Source organism: Cygnus olor, chromosome 1 (assembly GCF_009769625.2).
Source record: "Cygnus olor isolate bCygOlo1 chromosome 1, bCygOlo1.pri.v2, whole genome shotgun sequence".
NCBI lineage: Eukaryota > Metazoa > Chordata > Aves > Anseriformes > Anatidae > Cygnus > Cygnus olor.
In genome coordinates this window covers 113,446,718-113,472,981 of record NC_049169.1, presented here as the reverse complement: position 1 = coordinate 113,472,981, position 26,264 = coordinate 113,446,718, and the positions used below count along the sequence as shown (strand labels likewise).

Below are 26,264 nucleotides of genomic sequence, written 5' to 3'. Positions count from 1 at the left end.
GTAATAAGCGGTGTTCCTCTGGGGTCAGTGCTGGGACCAGAGCTGTTTGACATCCTTGTTGGTGACATGGACACTGGGATTGAGAGCACCCTCAGCAAGTTTGCCAATGACACCAAGCTGTGTGGTGCGGTCGACATGCTGGAGGGAAGGGATGCCATCCAGAGGGAGCTGGGCAGGCTCAAGAGGTGGGGCTGTGTGAACCTCATGGAGTTCAACAAGGCCAAGTGCAAGGCCCTGCACATGGCCTGGGGCACTCCCAAACATGAACACAGCTGAGCAGAGAACGGATCAAGAGCAGTCCTGAGGAGAAGGCCCTGGGTGCATTGGTCAATGAGAAGCTAAACATGAGCCAGCAACGTGCACTTGCAGCCCAGAAAGCCAGCTGTATTCTAGGATGCATCAAGAGCAGCATGGCCAGGCAGGTCAAGGGAGGTGATTTCCCTCTTCTACTTTGCCTTTGTGAGACCCCACCTGGAGTGCTGCATTCAGCTCTGGGGTCCCCAGCACAAGAAGGGTGCAGAAATATTAGAACATATACAGAGGAGGGCCACAAGGATGATCAGAGGGCTGGAGCACCTCTCCTGTGAAGATGGGGCTAAAGAAATTGGGGTTCTGAGGGAATTGGGGTTGGTCAGCCTGGAGAAGAGATGGCTCTGGGGCGGCCTTCCAGGACTTAAAGAGGGGCTATGCGACACCTGGCAGAGGACTCTTTATCAGCAACAGACAAGGTGTAATAGATTTAAACTAGAAGAGGATATGTTTAAATTAGATGCAAGGAAGAAATTCTTCACTCTGAGGGTGCTGATGCACTGGCCCAGGTTGCCCAGAGAAGCTGTGGATGCCCCATCCCTGGAGGTGCTCAAGGCCAGGCTGGATGAGGCTTTGAGCAATCTGGTCTGGTGGGAGGTGTCCCTGCCCATAGCAGGGGGTTGGAACTGGATGATCCTTAAGGTCCCTTCCAACCCAAACCACACTAGCATTCTAACATCCCTCCCCTCTACCCAGCATTGGTGAGGTCACACTTGGAGTGCTGGATCCACTTCTGGGCTCCCCAGTAAAAGAGAGACATGGACATACTGTAAAGAGTCCAACATAGGATGACGAAGACAATTAAGGCACTGGAGTGTCTACCCTTTTAGGAAAGGCTGAGAGATCTGGTATCCTTTAGCCTAAAGAAGAGAGGGCTCAGGGAGGATCTCATCAATGTCTGTAAACAGCTGAAGGGAGGCCATTGAAAAAATGGAGCCAGGCTCTTTTCAGCGGTGCCCAGCACCAGGACAAGAGGCAATGGGCACAAACTGGAGCACAGGAGGCTCCATCTGAACCTCAGGAAACAAACACTTCTGTACTGCATAGGTGACAGAGCACTGGCACAGGTTGCTCAGAGGTTGTGGAGTCTCCCACTTTTGAGGTATCCAAAAGCCATGTGGACATGGTCCTGGGCAACCTGCTTTGTGTGTCTGTCCCTGCTTGATCAGGATGTTGGACTAGGTGATCTCCAAAGGTCCCTTCCAGCCCCAACCATTCCGTGACTCTGTGCCACAAACGTCAGCACAAAATAAATGATAGGATTTCTCTCATTGAATCAGGGAAACGCTAAATCAGCTCCCCTGTCATATGGGACTGCATATGAAAATCACCACGACAGTGAGATTGTTTCTTTGTATTTGTCACCCAACTCATTAAATATATACATTACTTTTTAAGGTGTGTATGTGACTGCTTTTGCCACTCTCACAGTTCAACCGAAGTATTCTATCTAGGTATACCTCTACTGAAGGATGAAAACCACTGAACGTTAGAAGAAGTGAATTTCCTTTGGTATTTCTTCATACCTACTTACCCCCCAACTAAAAATTAAAGACAAAAATAAACTATTGTGACACTTTTGACCTCATGAGTTATACAAGCTTCCTTCATGATTGACAAAAGCAACTTTCAGTGCAACAGCTGATCTTTATTTCTTTACACCAAGAGATACAGAGAATTCTCTAAGTGATAACATAACCTTTGCAACAGCCTTAAAAATCCTTCACTATCTACTGACTTCTGCAAAGTGAAGTAGGGAAAAACAATGAAAGTCACATCAGCATTTTATTTCATTCTTTTATAAGTGTAAACATAGTCATTCCCCATATGTGAGAACTTACCACCAACCTGCGATCTGGGTAACTGTTTCCTTGAAAATAACAGCAACTTCATAACCCCTTCTGTACCTAGATCTTCTGCATTTGGCTTCCAGGCAGTGATTACTACTTCCACTGAATGCTTTAGCTGTTAGATAAAAACCCCACTGCCCAAGGTTCCCATCTCTTTGTTCAACTCCACTTCAAGAGGAGGCAGAATTTCTTACCATATTCAGAAAGCCAAGACTGGTAAAGCATGGCACAACAGCACTTATCCAACCAAAATAATGTAGAACTAGAACTAAATTGGAAATGGGAATGTGGTGTGTGTGTGTTGCTGGACTGTGGAGTCATCTAATTTTGAAACATGAACATTTCAAACATCCTCTGCACAACTCACCTTATTTCACCCTTCCTCCTTTCTTCAACATTTACTCCATAAACATCACAGCCTTTACCTGAAATATTTTGACCTTCCTTTTACTTCCTCTCCCTTCTGCCTCATCCTCCCTTTCCCTACTCTCTGCTATCTACTGTTCGGGTCATTTAGCAATGTGCTGAGATATTCCTTCTCAGTGGTAAGTTTGCAGTTGAATGAGAACATGCCGGAAAACACGACCAGAGAATAAAAGTGTGAACTGTATCATTCACCACAATGGGTAGTCTCATTCCCACGCTCAAAGTTCAAGAGCTTGTGGGTCTACACCACAGACCAAACATGGCAGCTCTTAATACCGTATGACTGGTTCATACTTCAAATCTGTGTCTTTCCAATCTCTGCAATCCCAACTCAGACTAAGGCCTCCACTTTCCCATTATTTTTTTCTACTAATAGGCATTATGACCTCAGCAATTATTCAGTGCACCCCTTAGAAACAAGCCTGAAACACTGAGATTGATCTCTGCTTTTCTTTAATATGCAGCCACCTCTGTGTTGTTAGCACACCCTAAAACAGGCAGTGAGCAATTAGCAACAGATGCAGACACCTGTATCTTGAGAACTCTGTCCAAACGAACCCACATTTAAGAGAAGTTAGACCTACCCTAGTTCTGCCTAGGCATAATAAATGTCAAACACTTGGGATTTTGTAGTTTAGATCAATCATCTTTTAAGCAATAGGCAAATGCCAACCTGAACTCTAAGTGAACTACTACTCTACCGAAGCACTGTTCTGCCTATTGTCCTCATGCACTACACTTAAAAATGACCACATGAGAATTTGAGGGTACATGAATTTCACTCAGCTTGCTCTGGAATGAGGAAGGCTGTGAGAGAACCAGCAAACAAAGGGAAATTACCTGCAGCAGCAACTGCAGAACAAACAACACCGTTATAAATATCCTTCCTCTAGAGGAACTATATTATTGTGGAGGAATTATATTATTAAGAATGGCTACTTCAGAACCTATTTTACAATAACTATTCAGTCTACTTCCCTGTACAGAAATGCCAAATGCTACCTTTGCTCAAAGCAAAATTAAGCCCTAAACTTAGAAACAACTGCATTCTCCAGTCCTGTTCAACAGGCCAATGCACCCAGGCCACCGAATCTTCTTGCTCGTGCTCTTTCCAAATGGAGTAAGCTGCAGCTAAGGCAAAGTGTTCAGAAGGTGATAAAAAATTACTTCTGGGTGCCATCTTTCCCAACAGCTTGCAGATCTTTGACATGACTTGTTGGCCATGTGTCTGGACATTTGGCAGAGGGGGAGCAAAAAAGAAAGGCCAAGAGTAGGCTTCATTAGTTGTTCGGACCTTGTTGTGCCTGCCTTGGCTATCCTCTGCCCTGGACAATCTGTGGCGGGATGCGGACTTTGGACAGGAATTATGTGCATGCACTCTATTGGTTTTGTGCCTGTACTTTCAAGGGAAGCTAGTTCACTCTGCTGTAGAAATACTGCGGCTAAAACCTGTGACTGGGAGAGACTGAGGTATGTATCCTCTCCTCTACCACTTCAAAAGTCTGGTGCAATCAACCTAGAAAGACTAAATGCCCCTGCTCAATGTAATCCTCCCACAACAAGTAAAGAGAAGGAAATTCTTAAACTCATAAAGCTTTTTAATTGGAAAACAACGGAGACGCTTATGATTTAATCCACTGGCAACACTATAAATCTGTTTCATTAACGGATAAATATTACTTTGAGTATACTCGAGAATTCTAGAACTAAGAAATTTTTGTGAAAGTAAAAATACTTTTTTTTTTTTTTAAATAAACCAACGATCACCAAAATGCTCAGCTAAAACCTACAGGAAATAAAGTACAATAAATTTCACAGTCAAAATCCTAAGCCCTGTGAGAACTCTGATTTGAAATTTCTATTGAGAAGCAGACTGCCTAAGAGCAAATCTGGAAAAAAAAAAAAATCTACAACTCCACAAGTAAACAGTGAGAACTGAACCTGTACGTGCAGGACTTCACACAGACCAGAAACTTGCACCTACATATGCACTTGATTGAAAGAACATTAAAACTGAAGATTAGTGTGCGCAGAAGTTCAGAAACACCAGAATACTTCCACAGTTTTAATTTAGTCACTCTATGTAAATAAATTATGATACTATCTAGCTACATGAATACCCGTATTTACTTTAAAAGGTGGAATGGAAGTAATGCTCACTGAATAGGCTGCTACACAATACAATTTATTTTCATTGTATTTAACTTAATATCCCTTGATACTCCTCAGACTGTGCCCAAATAAAATTATTGTCTGCATATATATTGTATATGGTAGTTGTTGTTGTACCTATGTAATTCATAATTTCTTTCTGCAGTATTCTTATGAGATTGGGTTTTATTCTACCTACAGAAAAACAAGGAGACATAGGTTAAAGACGAGAAGGTTTCGTGATTTGAAATTTCTGATTTCATATAAAGACTTTATAAAGACTAGGAACATACATTAGTCAGTAAATCTGTTTAGCAGAACTCCGGACAGAAGTTTTATAGGAAGTTTCAAAAATTTGGGAAAAGTAAGCCAAATGAGAGGTCTGAAAGAGATGTTCCTTTCTGCTCACATTCAGAACCAAGCAAGAAGGGGTGCTAGATTCATGTTGGACTAAGGACTGAAAAGAAGCATAGTTCTTTCAAACATCAGGGCACTAACATGGGAATTCCTTCACATATCAAAACAAAGATCCATTCAAATCAGTATCCTGTCTCTGAAAGTGGTCAACGGCAGTCATCTTGGAAGACAGCAACACGGCAAGCAGTTTGTGCCAGGCATGTTCTTCCAGCCTCCAGTCCAGGAATTATGTGAAGCAGAGTCTTTGTTACTAACATATTTTGCTCATTCTTTTCTTCTACGGATTTGCTGAACAACTTTTTGCATTTCAGCTTTTGGCATCCCATGGCAAAAGGCTCCACAGTTTACTCTAAGGCTGCATTAAGCACCACCCCCTTTCGTTTGTCAGGAACCTGCCATTCTCCTGTGATGGCCTCTGCTGAACAGTCACAAAAATTAAGGCTGCCTTCCAGCAAAGGGGCAACAATACAGATTAGCAATTTTGTTTATTCTACTGTTGCAGGCTGGGTTTATTTTTTTAAGCTCCTTTTTGACACATCTTCATGTGATCCTCCAGGAGAGGATATTCTAATATGTAGAGAAGAAGAAACATTCTCTATAAAGTAACTGTATACACACCAACATATTTCTTATTGAAGCTTTTATTTTTTCTTAATATACATTGCATATTCTTCAGAAGTTTTCCTACCACTTTGTAACTCCATCTAACTCTTCTTCATAAACATGTAGCTTGAGAAACACTGGTCAAATTCAAGTAGTTTGGCTGATGATTCAGCCTAATCTGACATTTATATTACACCAAATGTAATATGTGAATCAGAATAGCTGAGCCATCAATACTTAATGATTAATTATTCAATAAATATTTTAAAAGACTAACATCTGCTTAAAAAGGGGAAAAAAAATTTAAATCTTCAAAACAACAAAACAGTCATTTTTCAGAGGACATCAATGCTGGTGAAAATATGCCAAGACTAGTGTTCTGATACTTCTTTTTTCTCTCCCTCTACAAACCTATGCTTATTTTAAAGTTTCAAGCAGTTATGTCTACAGTTATAAAGTTTACAAGTTCTGTAATTTAATGAAAATTCTGCCATTTAAACAGCCTGGATGTAAAGACAGTGGAAAATGGCTCTCTTCTATTTTACAATCACGATGAAAGTTCATAACAGCTTTTAAAATAGAAATAAAGAATAAAGTCTGAATATCATTCCAAATAAAAGTTTAAAAACTACTACTTAATCCCAACTACATAAGCATACTTAATGTAGCTGAAAGGCCCACACCTCCCAATCAGTTCCCAGTGCAACCTGTGAAAGACACGGATACAAACAGGAAACAATGGTTATGCAGAGAGTTCTGTCAAATCAGTAAGTAAAAACGAGAAAAGGATAAAAAATACTTTGTTTATAAGTCATGGTAACCTTGTAATACAGACAACAGAAATTTAGTGACAAAGTTTAAAATGACATGACTGTGTGAAGTCATTCCATGCTATAAAAGAACCTTTACACTCACATTCCAGAAGCCTTCAAAAGCAAACGCCGCTTGAAGTTCACACAAATTACTTTTTATCTTAAGATTTTTAACTTCGTAAATGCACTAGAAATTAGATTTACCTCAGCTATCAGTTTTCTGTAGAGTTTACAAAACAGTTGAAAATGTAAAACAAAACCCTACCAAAATAAAAATCGGCTACTCTAACTTGGTCTAGCTTTGGTCTTCATGGTGAGTTGTCTTATAAATGACTGCAGACTACTGCTCATCTGAACCAATGCTCTCACAGCTCACTTAGTCAACTCTAAGCATTAAATCTGGAGAATGCCGTCTGTTCTTTTGGTATTAACGAATTAAACCAATTATAAAAATTTTTAGAAGTATTAAAAAACATGGGGAAAAAAAGTAGTTGCCAAATTGAAGCACTTTTACTGAAATTTCAATTCCAACTGATTTCAAAGGAATCCAAATCTGCTGACGACAGGGTCATGTCAAAAAAAAAATGCCAGTAATTTCCACCATTACTAGTAAATATTCAGTGGTAGCAAACCTCTGACGTGTTAATACCTATGCTCAGGGGTGGGGGGGGGGAGAAAAAAAAAGGATATAGAACATACGTAGATGGTTGTACTAAATTAAATAATCCATTAACACTACAGTCAATTTTACTGAGTTGGACAGGAAGAATGAGAGCATTTATGCGAAGAAAGACCATAATTTGGGCAGCTAAGGAAGACAGAGGGAGGGACTTGGGAGGACTGCAGAAGGTGAATTAATCCATTACTGAGCAGGACAAAGCGGGTTTGGAAAGCAGCAGAAAGGAACCAGATGCAGATTTAAGCAACAAAAATGTTTTAAGACCACATTTCCCAATACTCTTTAGGCAGGAATGATATGGAGGACAGAAAAAAATCCAGGCTCGACAGTTACAGCTGAGGGTTCTTTTTAGGGGAACAACAACGACAAACATGAGGGATGCGAATACCCCATTTTTACAAGGCTGGTGTGTATTCTAGAAATAGGTTATTATACATTCACACCGTCTGGAGATAGTTATCTCAGAAACAGGGGTTACTGTATTTTAGAAAGTACTGATATTAAGGCTGACTTCATTAATGTTCTCAAAGCCAGGCTTTCCACAGAAGTCTGGTTCTTTCAATGTAAGGCAGTTTAATTAAAAATGGGGGGTGAATTAAGTGGGGAAAGAGCTGCGAGAGTCCCCTTTCACCCTCACAGCACTCTTTCCTGAGCTATTCCAGTGAAGCTTTTATTATAATTTTTCCATTAACCCGGCGTGCGCACACATATTTTAAGAGACCCCCACACACACAGGTACAAGGCTCGCCCCCGGGCATGTGGGGAGACAGATGTACGTAGGGGCAGTCGGAGCTTTTGGCGGGCGGGAGCTGCGGCAGCCCCGAGGCGGCCGTTGAGCAGCGCCCCGCAGCAGGCAGCACAATGCGGCGGGGCGGCGCGCAGAAAACCTCCCGGAACCCCAGCAACAGCGGGCAATTAGCATAGCCTACCACCGCGCCGCCGCCGCCTGATTGGGCGAGCCGGGCGGCGCGCGGGCCAATGGCGCGGCGCTATGCAAATGAACTCCCCCCAGTTGCCAGGGCAGAGCTGCCGCCCGCCGCCCAATGGGGAAGCGGGCGATAACCGAGAGGCGAAATGGAGCCGTGTCACGCTTCCAAGGCGCTGTTAACGCTTTCAAGTTCAAAGCCCAACCGCCGCGGCCGGCGACGGTTGGAGCCGCGCGCGACGCCGGGCGCCCGCGGCAAGGGCAGGGCAGGGCAGCCCCGCGCCGCCACAGCGCCGCGCCCCGCCCCGCGCGCCCCCAGGGCTGAGGCGTCCGAGCGCCCCGCGTAGACCCCGAGGGAGGCAGGGAGGGGAGTCTCGCCCTGCCTTGGGTCGCCTCACGCAGCAGCCCTAGGGGCTGCTGTATCGGGACGCGCTGCCTCTAGCGCAGGACCCCCCCCCCTTTTCACAGCTAATAAACTGCTGGTGTTTCAAAGTGGGAAAAGACTGAAGGAAGACCCTCCTTGGGTATTTACTTCGCTGGCAGATTTTAAATAAATGAGTTTCGGGGTGTTTGACTAAATAGAACCGCCAGGTTCGGGACTAAGCATAAGAAACGTAAGCATGGTAATGAGAAATAGCCAATTTCTTCCATCACTTAGAAATACCACCTAAGAGAACACTTGCAATTAGTGTCTCTGCACACAGCAGAGCGAATCCCCCAGGAATACCAGCTCCTGACCACCGGCAGCCCCGACATGCCTCAGAGCCGCCACTCCCCCCACACACAGATGTGCGTTTTGAAACGGCCATCCTTCGGTCCGCTTACAATGGAGAATCTAAACACAACGCCTGACAGACTTACTCTGGAAGCAACTGCCTCTCTGCAGAAGAAGAAGAATGCAGCTGCACAGCCTGGCTCTGCACCGTGGTAAATGCAGGCAACCGCATGCTTGTTTTACTTCACTTTCTGCAGGCTGGCAGTGACGTGAAGGTGTTATCACTGCGATTCACTCACCTGTCAGATGCGGGTTTGTGTGTTTCTTTTTCTCAGGGGCCTGTGGAAGCCGCCTGACACTGGCAACTGACATCCGCTATCCAGGTACAGAGCAGGTACAGGACCCGAAGCAGCAGCAGCAGCCACTGCCTGTGTTTCTCAAAGCCGCCCAGGGACTGTGACACTGCTCTGCCCACCAGGCAGCTGGAGCAGGACTAGGACTCTTGTCAGCCACTAGCCAGAGGCACTGCCAAAGAGGTGAGGGGCTCTGTGTTTCTTTATCCATCTGTAGACACCCCAAACTTTCCAGCTGTTAACCACAGAGTCTGCTTAAAAAACAGTGCCAAAAATGTAGGTTCCAGAGACCAAGTCTAAAAAAAAATCAAAGTTTTACTGGCTCTCGTTTGGGAAATTTTAAATTTGGAAACTTTTAAAATTTCAGAAGCATTATCAATAGTAACTTTACTATTTCCTTACATGTCCAAAATATATTAAGTTGTCTTACTGCGTGCATCAGCCCCTCTGACACACACGAAAATCAATTCAGTCTGTTCTTTATCTCATTTTAGCTTTTTAAACTAAATTTCTGCTCTTTGATTTATGCCCATCTACCATACCCTGTAACAGTGCAGCAGCAGCAAGCAGAAGAGCGTTATCTGACCATCGGCTTACAAGATTTTCCAAGCAATCCATCCTGGGCCAGTATCTTGCAGCACTAATCCTTCGGCTAGTCTGCTCAACTGCCCTCTCAAATACTTTTATCAGCAGTTAAGTAAGAAGAGTTCCTTGAGTTTGTGCAGTGTCTTTTCTCTTCCCCACCTCTAAAGATGACAAATAACATTACTTACAATTTCCAGTTCACAGTGCAAAACTAAAGACAGTATATAAATTACCCGCTACGTGGCAACACATCAAACCACACAACCTGTACAAGAGGCGAAAAACACCAAAAACTTTGCACCTAAGCAACGCCTATGTCTAACATGTAGCCCAATGTCTAAACTTTACTTTTTAGATTCAACATATATTTCCAGCTGAACACAATATACGGCTGGCACGGAAGTGAATCATTTTTAAAGCTCTCCTTTAATCTACAGTACAAATACATATATATTAAAAAGGAATCTTTTCCTGCTCATAAAAACCATCAAGGGAAATAGAATAATTCAAGTCATTTCCCATTTGTAGTTACTGAGACACAAGATATATTTAAACAGTTGGTACAGAAAAAATGGAAAGCATCTACCATATCAATGTACAGCTAGCATGCCAAACCATTAATGTAAGAGCTAAACAAGGGATGAATACATCATGTGCAATAGTCTCACATGATATAAATTATTCAATACCTGACCAAAGAAAACAGCTTTCAGGAGAGAGGGGGAGGATCTGAAAGTGCTTTTGTAGTTTGAATAAATACAGTATTATGAATTGATGACAAATATTCTTTTACAAAAGGGAAAAAAAAATCTTCCTAACTCTACAGCACAGTTAAATAATCACGTTTATTTTCAAACTATTTCACTAAGTTATGTCAATCCAACTTGCATTCTGTTGTTTACCATAAAGGTTGATTTCATTTTATACAGTGTTGAGAATTCTGAAGGAAAACTAACTGTAATAACGAAATGATTTTGTACATAGCATAAATTCTGGAAACACATGCTTGCCTCTGTCTCCTCCTTCCACTTGCAGGATTTGGATAATGCATAGCCCTATTGATACTGCCAATCTTCTTGCTTTACTAATTTCAGATTGGCCATACTACTCTATTTAGGATTGCTATGCTGACAAAAAAATTTAACAGGATACTTTAATTGATTATGTCAAATAAAAGCCTTTTGTAGACTTAAATAAATGGACAAAAGGCCCTTTAAGTGACAAATTTAAGAAGAAAAAAAATCTACACCATTGTAGGTTACACTGTGATTATGGGGAATCTGCTGGCACAAGTATTCAAGGGAATGCCTTCCAGGGATGATTTCATGTATGATCCTAAAATAGTTTATTTCACTCAAACAGAAGTTGATAGTATATACTTAGTTTTGGCCGCTAACATAGCGGTTATTTTCTATTTGGAGATGGCATACTATTTTCACATTCTGTATTAATAACAGAAATTCTGATACATTTCCTAAAGGAAAAAAAAAAAAAAAAGAATACTTGCAAACTCATAAACATGCAGTTCATATTAATCCATAGTAGTTTATAAAAAATATAAGTCAAAAAGTTTGTTTACTCACTCCAAAGTACACTGGAAGAGCCAGGACTATTTTATTTTATCCAATATTTACAAGTTTGAAGTTGTAACTAAATCACTTTTTTACTGTGTTGTAAACAATTTGACGGCTGATATTCTCACACTGGCATGTTACAATAGACATCTCAAGCCAGTCCTTATTTCCTGAGAAACTGCATTCAGATTTTTTAAATCATTAAACGACCAATCATTCCCCAGTAGAAAGCTCTAACGTTTCCATATCTATCTAGTTACAAAAAATATAACTAAAATCAAAAATAAAGCTATGTTTTCACAAGTACAGTGAAGCCTCACAATTCCAAAGCACTTATTTGAAAGACTAATTTCCTACCTTTTATAATTTCTGTGTTTGTTATACACACCTTTAAGTAATTACTTATTTTGATTTGTCTCATTTTGAAGTACTAGCTTTCAATGAGGAAAAAAAATTATGGTTGAGTACATGCTTGCTACTAGCAACCACCAAAGACAGTGATGCCAGGTTTTGTTAATCCAAACAAGAATACAACCTCAAAGTGTTTGGGGTTCGCTGTAAATTCATTTCTCCTAAGCAGCACAAGTTTAAAAGCAGAAATAAAAAAATAAACTTCTACTGGTATTCCTTTAGGACAATACTATGATCTTAGAAAAATATTTTACAAGTATAACTCACATTTCCTGGATATGCTTCACTGGTTTTAGTATAAACTAAGCAGCATATATTTTAAAAAATACAGTTAACTATTAAAATTTCCTTTTTTCAAACCAATAATTAGAACAACATTATTCATGTACCAAAGTTGTACAAATTGATAAACTTCAAATTTTGTCTACATTCCCATCTAAACACGTCTGTAAGTCTTATTTTCTGGTTACAAAACCTCAGTAACCAGAGGATGGAGTTCGTTTGCCATGACATGGCTCCTCCTTCCAAAATAAGAACTCCACCTTTCTCCTCTAGGGGCATTATGGAAGACGCAGAAGGCAAAGACAATGTGTTCCTATCCCCCTGATTAAATTGTAGCACTTACGCATTTCTTCCCCTCGCTCTGGTTGGCTTTATATACTAATTCTCAAAACAAGTTACTGCGAGAGCAACCTGTCAGATGCATCTACAGCATCAATATGGGAAGAAAGGCAAAGACAGCAAAGTACATTCTGGCCACCCGAAAAGACAATTTACTTCAAAGGCAGTGCAGAAATGGTTAAAAAAATAAAAGAACTCATTCCACCATTTCCTGAAGGACATCTAAACTACACCAAAGAAAATATGACCAGGTGGTTTGATAAAGCTTTGAGTTTGGTTTGGGTCTTTTTGCCTCCACAGAGGTGCAGAGGAAGGACATTTCACCTAAGAAATGAGTCTTGAATGTTTTTAAGGAAAGGGGATTATGTAAAAATGTTAATCGTATCCAAACACTAAATGCTAAACAGACAAGCAATTCTTCAGGGCTCGGCTAATGACCATGTTCTGTGAAAAGATCATCACAAGTTCAGTTTGTAGCATAAACGCTAACAAAGTTCTAACCCCTGCAGGCTTTTAATTCTTACGGAGCTTCAAACACAACTGTGCCAGTGGTCCGGTCAGAGTACCCTTCCAGTTCATGAGTACATACTGAACATGACATTTATAGGCATCGGACACAACTGTACTGCAATGCAAAAGAACCGTGATCTCCTAACATGTCGTTTTACCTAGGGTCTAGGCATTGCAAGTGAAGAAAATGAAACAATTAACAGGCAATCTCTTTGTCTTAAAAGGTTAGGTACCCATGCATATTGAAGCTTCAACGTTACAGTAAATTCTAAAAGTGTGTTCTCAGTGAGAAAAGAGAATGAAACATAATTGTAACTGATTTAGAAACAAGATCTTTTTTTCTTTTTTTAAGGCAAAATAAGACAAAAAACCACCATCCTTCTAATTCCTTTCTAAAAACAAAACTTTCGAATCCAAGCAGTATTGTAATAAGGCACATTATCTCTTCAGCCATGCATAGCATGCTCTGTGGAATGAATGGGCATATATAACCGCTTGCTGACAAAACACTCTGCTTCATGGATGGCAGGCAGCTACCAAAAGTGAGGACTTTGGCAAATGCTCTCTTGGAGATGTGCATTTTAACAGCTCTTCTCTAGCAAGTAGATGCTAAGGTAAGAGGGAAGAATTTTGAAGTGCCCGCCTCCTCATGACTGAAAAAGCAGACATATCAGGCTGCTGCCTATATTAAGCTTTTGTGGGAAAAGATGCTTGAAAAGGGGTACAGAAGGAATATTACTGACAGCAGGAGCATTAATCAGAGAGGTTATAAAACAATCTTCAAAGTAATAGGACTTTCTGCTACTACAGTGACGAATTTCAGGGGGGAAATATAATCAAAGCATAGTTCTCTGTCAGCTATAAGATGTCTAAAAGAAAATGAGCTGGGTAACTTAGTATCCTCATCTGGTAGACTGCCACTGAGCACAGCTTTTTACCAAGTCATCTAAAGAGTTTAAAATCCTTACCAGAAAAAAAAAAAGCGATATTGTTTATCATGCTCCACAGCCACTGCAAAAAATAAGGAGCTGGTGCAGAATAAGCAGAAAAAATCCAAACCACTTGCTACTGCTTTGTAGCATCAGTCATTATGCCAAGCAGTGGCAACACATGAAGCTGATACTTGCCAAAGCATCTGGGTTGAAAGCGATGCGGTGCTGTTCACTGGCATTGCTGTACAAGCTAGCAGAAAAATGTTTCAAAACGTCAGTCAATCTCAGTCAGGCTCTTGAAGACTTCTACAGGACTTCACAGAAACGCTACACATCTTAGCAACTTCTGAAAGCCCCATCAAGCACAAATAGCAGATACCACAGAGAAGTTGCCCTCTTTCTTCCTCTCCCCCACAAAAGGGTAAACGGAGACTTCCTAGTGGAGATTTCCTGTCCCAAATACGACCAGGAACTAAAGGGAGTGGACAGAGATTGCAAAACTGCCTTTATTGTTATTTGGGAGAAGGAAGCATGGTAGACTCTTGAGACTGCTACAGTACTGGTTGAGCTGACTAGCCAGTGATCCAGTGTTTCAAAATGCCAGCAACATTTAAGCTTTATGCTACAGAATGAGAATCATGTAAAAGTACAGCTGCACAGAGACTAATGATGAAGAAACAATATTAAAAAGGACTAAAGACAGAGACAGCATTCTTTATGTGCAATTATTTCATTGTGGGCTGCACAACTCTAGAGAAGACCGAGAATAACATAACCTGACTTGTGTTCCTACATAAGCATGTCCCAAAGACCATGGAGGAGGTGATTCTCTGACATGCTTATGGCATCAGATAGAGAAAGAATGCTATATCATCTCATTGGGCATAAGAAACAAGTTCCTACTAGCCATGAAGTCCCCAGTCAGCTTCACTTCAACCTCCATAGATTTTCAAGGGAAGTGAGGACCTCTGCAGGGAACCCCCAAGCACATTCACTTCTTGCCACGGCACAGTGTTTTCTACAGACACACAAACTGTCAGCAGATTGGCCCAGAGTTCAGTTGCAGAGACTTTTAAGTTTTGGTTGCACATGTTGTTTTTCTTACAAATGGGCCACCTCTACCATACTCATGGATATGACGCTACAGTGAACATCTCTTGAATTCTCAATAGGCCTGACAAACACAGGAGACACCTCACAGGAGAAAGGGAGGTCGGTCTGGCCATAAAGCATGCCAAGAGGTCTGGTCCTGGGCACACCTCACATTCCAAAAGGAGGCAGCACACTTTCATGTCAAGGGGGGAACCCTTCCGCACAAGAAGGTGTCCGGATAGAGTAGAAAAGGCTGTTGTAGGAGCCTGTGTTGAAGTTTTCACCTTCGGACTGCAAAGTTTCCTATATCTTGTCTGAAGAAGGAACAGGAAAGAACTGTGCAGTGGGAAGCACTAAAATTCTTTTATTTATTTACAGAAATCCATGGTCAAAAAGTTTCAGTATACTGGCATAGTGACGATACAGAGGAAAAAACAGTCAAATAATCTAACCTTGACACACAAATAAAATAAATATGAAATAACAAGTAAATATGTCTGGGCTAATGTGTGCCAATTCAGAATGTAAACTTTACATTAAATACTTTTATTGGAAAATAGCAAAATACATAAGTAAATCTTAGAGCAACTGAAGTGTGTCATTCCACCTCCCCCCCGGTTCCATTTTTCCTTATTTGCCTTTATCTCTCACTGGACATTCTTCCATCATTCTTTATCACGGACAGCAGCAGAGCTACTGTCATTTTTAAAGAAACCAGAGAAACACAGTTTCACATATGGAACAGAACTTTTCTCACCACTGACCAAAATTCCTACTGAGATAACATGGAGCTCTGTCATTTGGTTATCACAGATGTAAGGCTGTGCCAACCAAAGCTTTGACAAGCTCTTAAATAGGAATACAAATATATGCATATATGTCCCACTTCTAATGACTTTCCAAGGAATTTTTTTTTTTTTTTTTTTTTTTTAAGAACTGATCAACTCTTGCAGGTAGTTGATATCTTCGAATAGACTTCGGTAAAGAAAGAAAGAGAAGATCTGTCAGAGGTCTCATTAATCCAAAAGGTGCAATGCTTAATTATCTGATCTTTGATAAGATTCAGCTGATTCATTAGATAAACTACGAAGCTAATCTTGAAAGGCAACCAAATTCCTTTGTCTAAGTAGCCCGCTAGATAGACTTGCTTATTAGACACCAATTCACTTTTCTCTAAATTGATCAAAAGGCTTAGATAAGAGGGAGATTAACCATCTTCCTAATGGTTTACTGCAGCCTCTTGGAAAGGCAAAGCTATTGGTAATCTGTTATCAAGGATAAGGTGGATTTTTGATGGCTAAAAGACATTGCTACTAATGTCAGATAGGAGGGGGGGAATACAATGTAAACCAACAAGCCATTGTATTAAAATTCTTTTAAAGCATAACCAAGCTGTAAGTCATGACCAAGTGTATTTGCACAAGGCAAGAATTCAATTCTCTGCCAACCCTCTCCTCCTCTTACTGAATTTTTCATTGAAGTTATATAGTCTATAGATCACAAAGTTACAGGACACTAATTATTCATGAACTTTCTTAATATACATTGAGTGTTTCTGTGCACCTGAGTTGAATACCTGTAGCCAGAGTGAAAGACGTCAAGTAGAAAGATGCTGCTATAGATCTGGCAGTGTTTTTAACCCAAATCTTTGCTCTAGACAAACTTAGCTCCCAAATTCTATTTAAGGAAAATGCCTTCTATTGAAAAAGTGAAATATTCAGCTAGCTACATTTTGGTGGCACTTTCTTCTGAACAGAGTGTCAGAATTTTTGCAGTTGGATGGCAGCCGATAGAGTCTGGATTTCTCCCAAGAAATAATGAAGTTTCGCTTCTTGCCTTCCCCTGGAGCTCCACATGCCTCCAGCCATAGAAGAAAAAACAAACAAACAAAAAACCCAACAACTACTTTTTGCCTTTCTCAAGATTCAAACAGTTGCTGCCTGGGGCCTTTTGCTACCAATATCTTTGTAGGAATACAAAGCTGAACACAGCATTCTAAACCGAAGTTGCAGAATCTTCACTTGAAAATTGACCAATTGATTTGGGTGTGAAACGGCGTCTTTTCCCGAGGAAAATCTCTTTTCTTCAGAAGAAGAGTCATGAAGACCCATAAAGTTCATAAACTCAGCCTAAGCCACAGAACAAGCACAACTTTACAGATATAAGTTGTCAGAAGATGGGAGAAAACAGAACTTTCATAGAAATCCTACAGGAAAGCAACACAAAATTCTCTCGGGCTTTGTAAGTGAGAATGAAGCAAAGGAATATTTCTGCGTCTCCAGGTCAGTAAGAAATGGTTATATCCATATATATTTTTATATATATCTCTATATATAGCAAAAGGTAAAACATCAGCATTTTCTTTGTTGTGACCAAGCAATGTTCTTCCGTAACAGTAAGTCCAAAGGCAAAGGAGAAAGAACTCTGCCTGTCCTTCATTAAGGACTAGCAGAGAACAGTGGACTTAATAGTCCCGTACACATGGGACCAGCAGCTATGTACATCTATACTAGCAGATTCAGCTGGGCCAAGGAGGGTTCCCGAGCAAAAGGACAACAATCTGCTCTGTTCGTACAATGTTAGGGCATTCAGAGCATCCATTCCAACTAGCAACTCTTCCCCAGCAACTCCCGGGAATGTGTGGCAGTCAGCATGTTCCAGGAATCATTCCCAATATGCAGCTTTCAGGCAGCCACCCAGTTTTACAGGCTAGGACAGTTAACTAGCACAGATGTGCGTGCTGCTCCATGGGGTCAGTGACTGGGAACATGCAATTTACTAACAGAGAATTGGGCATTTTTGTCTGTAAGTTTTGTTTTTTCTTCTTAAATCTCTTCTGACTACATCTGCTCTTGCACCTCCTTTTGGTGTACTTCTCAAATACTGTGACTTATCTGTCCTGAGAAAATCTCCTTCCAAATAGTGAAACCAGGGAGAGACGGGGAAAATAAATAAAAAGCTAATGGCTCTATCAAACAACTGCACAGTGAGATCAAAGGGCAAGAACAATTAGTTGATAATGAGGATCACCAAGCTCAAAACATATACATGCAAACTACATACATACTTCACAAACTAGTCTAAATACAAGTGCACAAGACTACCTTGTGTTTCGTTTTTTCACTTATTTGCCAGAATCATCTGGTAGAATCAAAATTTTCCTTTGACATCTCAAAATGGCAATTACGAAGAACTAAATTTTGGGGAACACTCCAGAGATGTGAACATTTAGCTTAAAAGAAACATTAGCTTTTGTAAAACACTTTCTGAGACTAAGCACCAGCAATACACTTTATACGGTATGGAAATATCATTTTACATATGTATGTCAAGAATTACTCAGCACTGTAAAATGATTACTTAATTTTATAACAGAAAAAGTTTAGAAATGCATAACTTACCTTTAAGAAACAAGAGGAAATTGATTAATAAAATAATGCTTTTTTTTAAAATGATCTTTAAGGAGTTATATGGCACTTATAGCACCACCTTAAAATAAGAATAGGAAACACTACCTAAAACAAAGTTGCAAATGAAAGTATGATAGAGATTTGTTGTTTTTCAAAAATGTTTTGATAAACTTCAGTAAGTAAAAAACTTCGAAGTGCAAACTCACCCTTGTATTCCAAGCCAGCACAAACCCTCCATATTAGTGGAAGGTAAACAAGTATGTTTACCAGGCCTTTTTTTTTTTTTTAATATGCTCAATTAGCTAAACTGTCTTTTTTTAAATATTTTTAATAGGCTGATCTAATAGACTTAGGCCAATATTCCACATTAAGATACCACTTATCATTTTTACATTTGCTCTATCTCCCATAGAAGGATTTTCATCTATTTCTGAGGCATTACTAACACAGCAAAACTTGCACTAATAACAGACAGATGAAAACATACATACTTTTACAAATATACGAAAGCTTGCAATCTCATTTCAAGCCATCTAGACATTTTCACTGTCCTTGAAGAAGCATGAAGATGAATGAGCTAGCTACACTAAGCTACCATTAAAAAAAAATCATCAAAATAGGGTTGTATTCATCCCACTTCTTGGGCTTCTTATAATTTCTGTTGTCCGTACAGAGATCTTCATGTATTGTCAGAAATGGTTATTTACTCCTCTGGAATGGTGAGAAAGCCCTGAGGAACTGGACAATAATCACAGTATTACAATGCTTCTTCTCTATTCAAATGCCTTACTGCCTACATAACCAGGTAAAACATAGCTTGTGTCCACAAACCAGGTAAGAACGAAATCAACTTCACCCACCTTTGCAGACCTGATCATTCTACCGCATTTTCTGGAGAGCACGTGTATTGATCCTTCTGCATTATATTTCAGAGGCAGTGGCAAGATCATTGCGGGATATTGACCTCAAATAGGCAAGATGCATGAATACAAAAACCAAAAATTCTGAGATGTTAGAAAAGATGCAGTAAGACAAGGTAACAGTGTTGGATTGTGTACCAAACTTCACGTTGGAGTCTATGTTCACACATGAAGTGGATTCAATAAGACAATGAAATGTTAGTGAGTTTGTAGAAATTTCTTCTAAGATTTGCTGAACTTCTTTGAAACGGTCGATGTAAGAATAAAGAAACAGGTCATAGCATAAGCTACCAACCTGAGGGAACATAGGCTTAAAAATAAAATAAAATCTTAAAGATCAGAAAGTTGAGACACGACAAAAAAAATACAGAAGAACTAGAACTAACTGGTACAAGCAGAACTTAGTACCATGCATGTATCCTCAATTTTTAAAGCACTCTTAATAATTAGTTTGTTATGGAAACACAGGCACCAACAGATTGCCATGGCTGGGGGCAGGAGGCAAGGTGGAAATCGAGAACAAATCTCTACATCTGAAACAAAATTACTGCCTCCTGTTCCATCTTTATAGCAAATATGGTAGAGAGCTGTCCCTATCCGCAATACAAAAAGAAAATCTAGATCTTCAAAGTTATTTAGGTACTTAACTCACTAAAACGTCAACAGTAATTAGATCCAAGTATTAGTGCAGTGCTGGGCCTCAGAAACAAGGCCTCAGAATATCACATCAGTCGATCAACATATGTTGTGGTGCAAATTATCCACTAACTTTGTTGCCAAGATAACTGAAAGGTCAAAACAGCAAATTTCATGTCTTACCACCATTCATAAAAACAAATGATTGTTTCTTGCTCTCTAATCTAATCATTGCCCATAACAGTTTATCAACAAATATGCAATTTTGAAAATAGAACATCAAGATGAAAATCTGAGAATTAAACATTCTCAGCTTCAAGTTATTTTCCAAGTTTAATTATTTTCCCTAATAGAGAAGGTTTTAACTAGACCCACGTAGATTATGCTTGAACTGCATCTAGTGACATAAAACATCTGATAAAGATGCCCTTAAATTGTCTTATAGAATTATCCATATTAACAAGCATGGATTGTTGATTGCATATTAAGACACAGAAATCATTGTACAACCTGGTGAGAGGAACAGGAACACTTACTCCCCTACATACGTCCAGGTGAAAAGCTCCACAATCAAGTTTTAGATGATCCTATGTTTATTCCACAAGCTGGTAATATACCAGCTTGGTGTAGCAGTTGGCATCAAGCTATCAGAATGAGCACAGTCACCACTGCCTGAAGTAACATTTTATATAAAAGTACTAATAACTGTATATCAAGGGATGAACTGAACTGACTAAAAACAGAGAAACGGCAGTTTTTAAAGATGCCACAATGCCCAATTTCAGCAAGAAACATGAACAGTATTTACATAGTTCCTCCATCCTACCTACGTGATAAAAAAGCACCAGCAGAATCCCTATTAGGAACTATCAAGTACTACTAAGGGCAGGCTCTTAAGAAAGCCATCCTAGGGCTTCTCGCACTGTACCTTGAAACCTAAGCCCTAAAGAATATAACTGTTATGAGATGGAGAGAGAGGACATTTACATCTGAGTGCATAATTTATAAAATAGGAGGCACTAAGGAATTAGAGAAGTGCATGCTTAACTCAAGCTACTATTAAGGCTTGTCTAGTGCTAGAACTAGTCCAAACTGATGAGTTTAGGGTATTCCGCCTCCACAGAGAGCAAACCCAAATAAAGCTATTGCTGCGTGCTGGTACCAATGGAAGATTTCAACCCCAGGATGTAGTTTAGGAACACAACGCTTGAGACATGATTCTTAGAAAGCTGTAAAGGGCAAGCTCCTGAACTAGCACTGCCTGGTGCTGAGTTCAAGGGAAGAAGCTCCCTCTGTACCGAAACTGCTGGTCCCTCTGCAGGAGGCACATGGCTGCGTGTCACCTCACAGCCCCTGCCCCACTCCTAGCAGCCCTCCAATGCCTCCAAGCTAGGCAAACAAAATCACTTTGTGAAAGAAGTTTGCTTCTCCAAGCACACAAACAGGACAAAAAAGCTCTGTCTGCTGTACAGCATGAAGCATAAAGCACAAATGCTCACACTTGCAAACGCCAGAGCCAGAAAGTCACCGTGATGTAGCACAATGCCGAGTACATTAACAGCTCTAAATGCAGTCTGGCCACCACAAGAACCTTTACTTCTCATTCACGAGCTGAACACTCCGACACCACAGGTGACTCTTCATTACAGCTGCTCATCTAGTGACTTTAAGGGCTTTAGAAAGACTTTGTATCTGTAGTATTATGTTCATCGTAGACCGCAGACATTCTCAGTGGACTGAGCAAAAATTCTGGAAATAGGTAAACACTTCCTACACATATAACAACTTTTATAATAGTTAAGATCATAACTCTTAATCTGAACTTTTGTTCAAAATCAAATATTTGCTCAAGTCTAAATGAGTCTTTGCTCTTAGAAATAGGTAACAGAAATAAACTTCAGCCTTACCATATCACTAAAGCTCAACTGTTTATCCTCATTCTGAGAAAATGTCCTCATCACTTAATACTTTGCTGAAAGTACTTCAAAAAAAAGTTTGTTTTTAAAAAGATGGCCACATAAATCAGGATACACAATTACTGTTCCAAGGTATTAAAACTATAGATGTGTATCTTTAAGACATTTACATCTGAAGCATTATGGAGCAACATGAAACTTCCTGAAGTGCATGCTTGATCTGACTCCTGTCCCCTGATGGTCCAACTGAGCTGACAACACCGCAACTCCACCAAGACGGCAGAAGGAGGATCAGCTACAGCAGCTGAACTCTGTATGCCTCCCTCTCCCTGCTCCTCCAAGGAAGGCAGCTGCTGTTGGCTCCGCCATCCAAGGCCCCCACAAGCCCCACGGAGTATTCGTGTCAACCACCCCCAACCCACAGCCTAAGAACGAGTATTTTGATTCATTCTGCTGCAAGGCACAAATGAAAGTTCCAGTGGTAGCAAAAACCCGAGACAACCACTAACATACCTTTCTACAGGAATTCAAACCTATCAGAGTTGCTCTCTCTTAAGGGGAAGCAAATTAAATAAAAACCAAAACCTCTAAAGATTTTCTATTTCAGATGGTTCACTCTGTTCCTAAATAAGAAAAGTAGCATTCTCTATAAAGGGCAGACTTCCACAACAAAACCCAGAAACAGCCGGGTTTTTTTAAATCATTTGTTTCCTCTTTGGGGAGGACTGAGGCTGAGAAATTCAATCTATATCGCAGGTACTAAGCAGTTCTGGAGGAGGGGAAAAACTTTTTTTTTTTTCCCTAAATAGGCAACTTCTTTTTAAATATGGATGCAGAAATCTAACTTTAGCTGTCCAGGTTTTCACATTTCTGATCTCAGATGCAGAAAGTAGAGCATTAATCTAGTCTCTTGACTTCAAGGTTATCATTCATTGAGGTCAATGACTCCATCTCTGAAAAGCAGAACTTCCACTTTCAGCGTGGTAACTGTTGCCTTTCAGTAAGCAACTGTGTTCAACTCCTTTCTGCCTGCTTTCTCACAGCTGCTGGCAGAAAGCTAACAGCCAGAAAGACAGCACGAACAGCTCCTGCTAAGGGAGTTACCTATGTAAAAACAGTGGTTAACTCTAAAAGCATTCTTATTCATGCAAAGAGCTCACTAGCCATCTATGTTTAAAACTAATACTGCTAATAAGCAACCCTGTCTCTTACATTATTTTCTCGGCATCTTCCTTTTGGGGGATGAAAATGAAAAAAACCTGCACGCTCAAGACCTGAATAGCCGAGACCGACTGCCTGTATCGAGAGAGTTAAACATGTGACAAAGTTACTGACAGAATCAGTCCAACTGGAATAAAAGTCACCAACCAGAAACAAAACCAGAACCAGCTCATGCCATGCTTCAGCATGGAATTAGCTCATGGGCCAAAGATTTGCTCCTTTTTAATCCGATTCTGGTTTTATGCCAACAGCACGTACATCTCACAAAAGGGACTCCAGGTATGCAATTACCTAAGTGGAACCACAGATAGTAGCATGTTCATCAGTTCCACAACAACTAAATCCAGGTAAGCGAGAAAAAGGTGATGCCCTACTAAGTTTCTGACATTTCCTGGAAAAAGTTGAAACAGCACTAAACAAACTACCTCAAAGGCTGATTGGCAAATCTAATATAATGTAAAACATGGAAACTTCCAAATAAAGAGCAGCAATATTAGACAGTTTTCTTCTGATTACACTTTTTTAATGACTTTTTTTAGTGTTTTTTTTTTTTTGTATATTTGCTTTCAATACTCACATATGAAACATGCTTTAAAACAGTCATAGTTTAATGAAATCTGTAGCTGAATTATTATGGTATAAGACATGAGTCATGGCCCAATTCTAAATCTTCATTCTACTCTTACATAAACCTAACACCTGAATACTTGCAAGAGTCATCCTGATCCAAGAACTTCCCCAAAGTCTTTATTCTCATTTGTTAAATTTTAATAAGCAATGCAACTGGGGAAAAAATAGCTATAACGTAACCATTTACTATTTCATTGTTCTAGCACTGTTGCTATTGAGTAGTATTGGAATGGGCTTTTTTTTTTCTTCCATTTTCCAAACACAAACGTTATTTTTAAAAGGTTAAGAACAATAGGATCACTTCCAATGTTTCTTCAAACTTGAATATAACATTTTCACATTCCCTATCACTTGCTTGAATATCAACATCTCTGGTGTGTTCAATATAATTTCACAATGAACACAAGAATTTGATAAAATTATTTTGATGTTTTCAGCATGAATGATGTTTTTCAGGCATATCCATGAAAATGTGAATGTGTTCAAAATGAAGTTAATATATGATAAATTCTAGTGCACAATTAAAGATAAAATAACCATTCTACACTTCTTTTTAATGATGTTACATGATCAAACCTCTGGATAATATCACGTAGGCACAAGAATTGAACAAAATATTATAGAAAAAATCGATATAAAACATAACTGATAAGTTATCCTATTTCCTTGCTGCCCTTAGCATACAGAAATGCCCCAATGTTGTTCAATGGTCTTGTGGGAGACCTAAATCAGGAAGAAATATCTGTTGTGTTTTAGTATAAAATTCATCGCCACCAAAAAGCAGTTCAGGACACGCAGCCATGCAATGTTTTCCTTCCCTTCTGCTGTCAAGAACAGCACTTCTCCAACAATAACTGTTACCAGTTACTCTGAGAGGATCAGCATGTCGTGATCGATTCCTTCAGAATGGATCCTTCCGGATCTCATACGTCTGGTTTAGTATATTTACACTGGTCCCCTATACACTCAACTGAGAGGCAAGTCCTTTTCTGGCACAGGTCAAGAAAAGACAACAGGCTTTAAGCTCTTCAAAAGCTTAAAAGATCAGACAGTTAATTATTCTTAATTATATATTCCTAGGCCACAGCTAACAAGAAAAATCAAAGCCAAAACAAGGAAGTTCTTTGTTTTAAAACCAATCCATTTTTATTAGATAGCCTCTACAAAGAGAGGGAAAAAGTACCAAGAACAACAACAAAAATAACACCACAGTTCTATTCTACTTGGCAGGTGCAGCACAAGACGTGGCAATCGATTTTAAAATATTAACTTTCAAATGCAAGATCAATCCTTGCTTGTACGTACACAGCACAATCCCAAATCTGATGCTACCACACTATAAAAAGTAAACACTTGCTAGTACAATTATCAGCATAGTGGTATAACTACCACTGTAATGGCAGCAATAGCATTGCACTTACGGTTCCAACTTTTCAGACACTGCTCTGGAAGAGACTGACTCTCAAAGTAGTAAAAAAAAAACACAAAAGTACATATTCTGAGAATACACTTTTAACACAAACCTCATTCTAAGGCATCACCTTTGTTATTATCACCTATTTGTAATGCACAATCATGTCTGAAATATAAATTTAGCTCTTCCTACAATGAACTGAATGCCCAGCTTTGCTTTTTGCAGAGTACTTCACAGAAAATCCATATAAGTCCTATAAAATCTTTAAGTTAGCAAGACTGACAAAAAGCAATTCTTGAAAGTCTTTTAGTCCTCCAAACAGTTCCCTTCTCTGATTGTGTCCTACATAGCACAGGTGCTAAGAACACAGCAAAAGACCCCTCTCTCCTTTCTGTGACAATGAAACACATCACCATCTTTAAAAGAAAAGAAACAATATACTGAGGGACACAGAATTATGATACAGCTCATATCAGTGCATAAAAACTCCTGCCCATGGAAGTTCTAACATGCACCGCTCCATAAATACTGTTAGACGTCCTGTAACTTTGTTTTCCCTACTAGTTCAATCAGAAAATAAGATTCAATATCACTATTTCTTTGTGCTTTCATTTTTTTTGAGCAGCGTATCTTAGAACATTATTTTCAGCTTAAATGGTGAAGTAAAATTTAAATATTCCAAGATGGAAAAAGTGAAAAAAAAGTTCTTCCTGAAGGGAATTGTTTTCCTTGGTTATACTGCAGTTAATTCTAGGGTCTTTGAGTAGGTCAGTTTCCAGTGAGATGAAGCGATGCCCACTGTAACGAAGAATTTATTTATTTACCCTATACAAGCTCTCATTCTTTACCCAAGGGTAGCTTAAACATTACCAAGCATCTCTGAAACCCCAGATCAGTCACCCTCAGAAGCCGCACATTGTTAAGAATGCAAAAGGAACCATCCTCAGTAACCACAAAACCTTTCAATTTCTGGCCTGAGCTCTCACAAGCTACTTTGAACTTGAGGCAGGTATCAGTCATCACATGACTCTTGCTGTTACTGTACTAGAGAATAACTGCAGTATTTTTTTCATTTTAAGGTACACGAATCATCTTTATTCTTAGAACCCCAACATATGGCTATTGGCTCTCCTAATAAATGGAGAGCTGCAA

The 26,264-nt window shown here is 39.8% G+C and overlaps 1 protein-coding gene and 1 long non-coding RNA gene across 3 annotated transcripts in view; one reads left to right on the top strand and one right to left on the bottom strand.

Annotated features, from left to right (window-relative positions):
* The window catches only part of DYRK1A (dual specificity tyrosine phosphorylation regulated kinase 1A), a 91,539-nt gene that overhangs the window by 32,938 nt on the left and 32,337 nt on the right, over positions 1 to 26,264 (bottom strand). The window lies entirely within an intron of this gene.
* Positions 1,867 to 25,536, top strand: LOC121079778. The gene is made up of 3 exons (XR_005825169.1): positions 1,867 to 9,099; positions 9,223 to 9,423; positions 9,793 to 25,536. It is a non-coding gene; the product is annotated as an uncharacterized LOC121079778 (long non-coding RNA).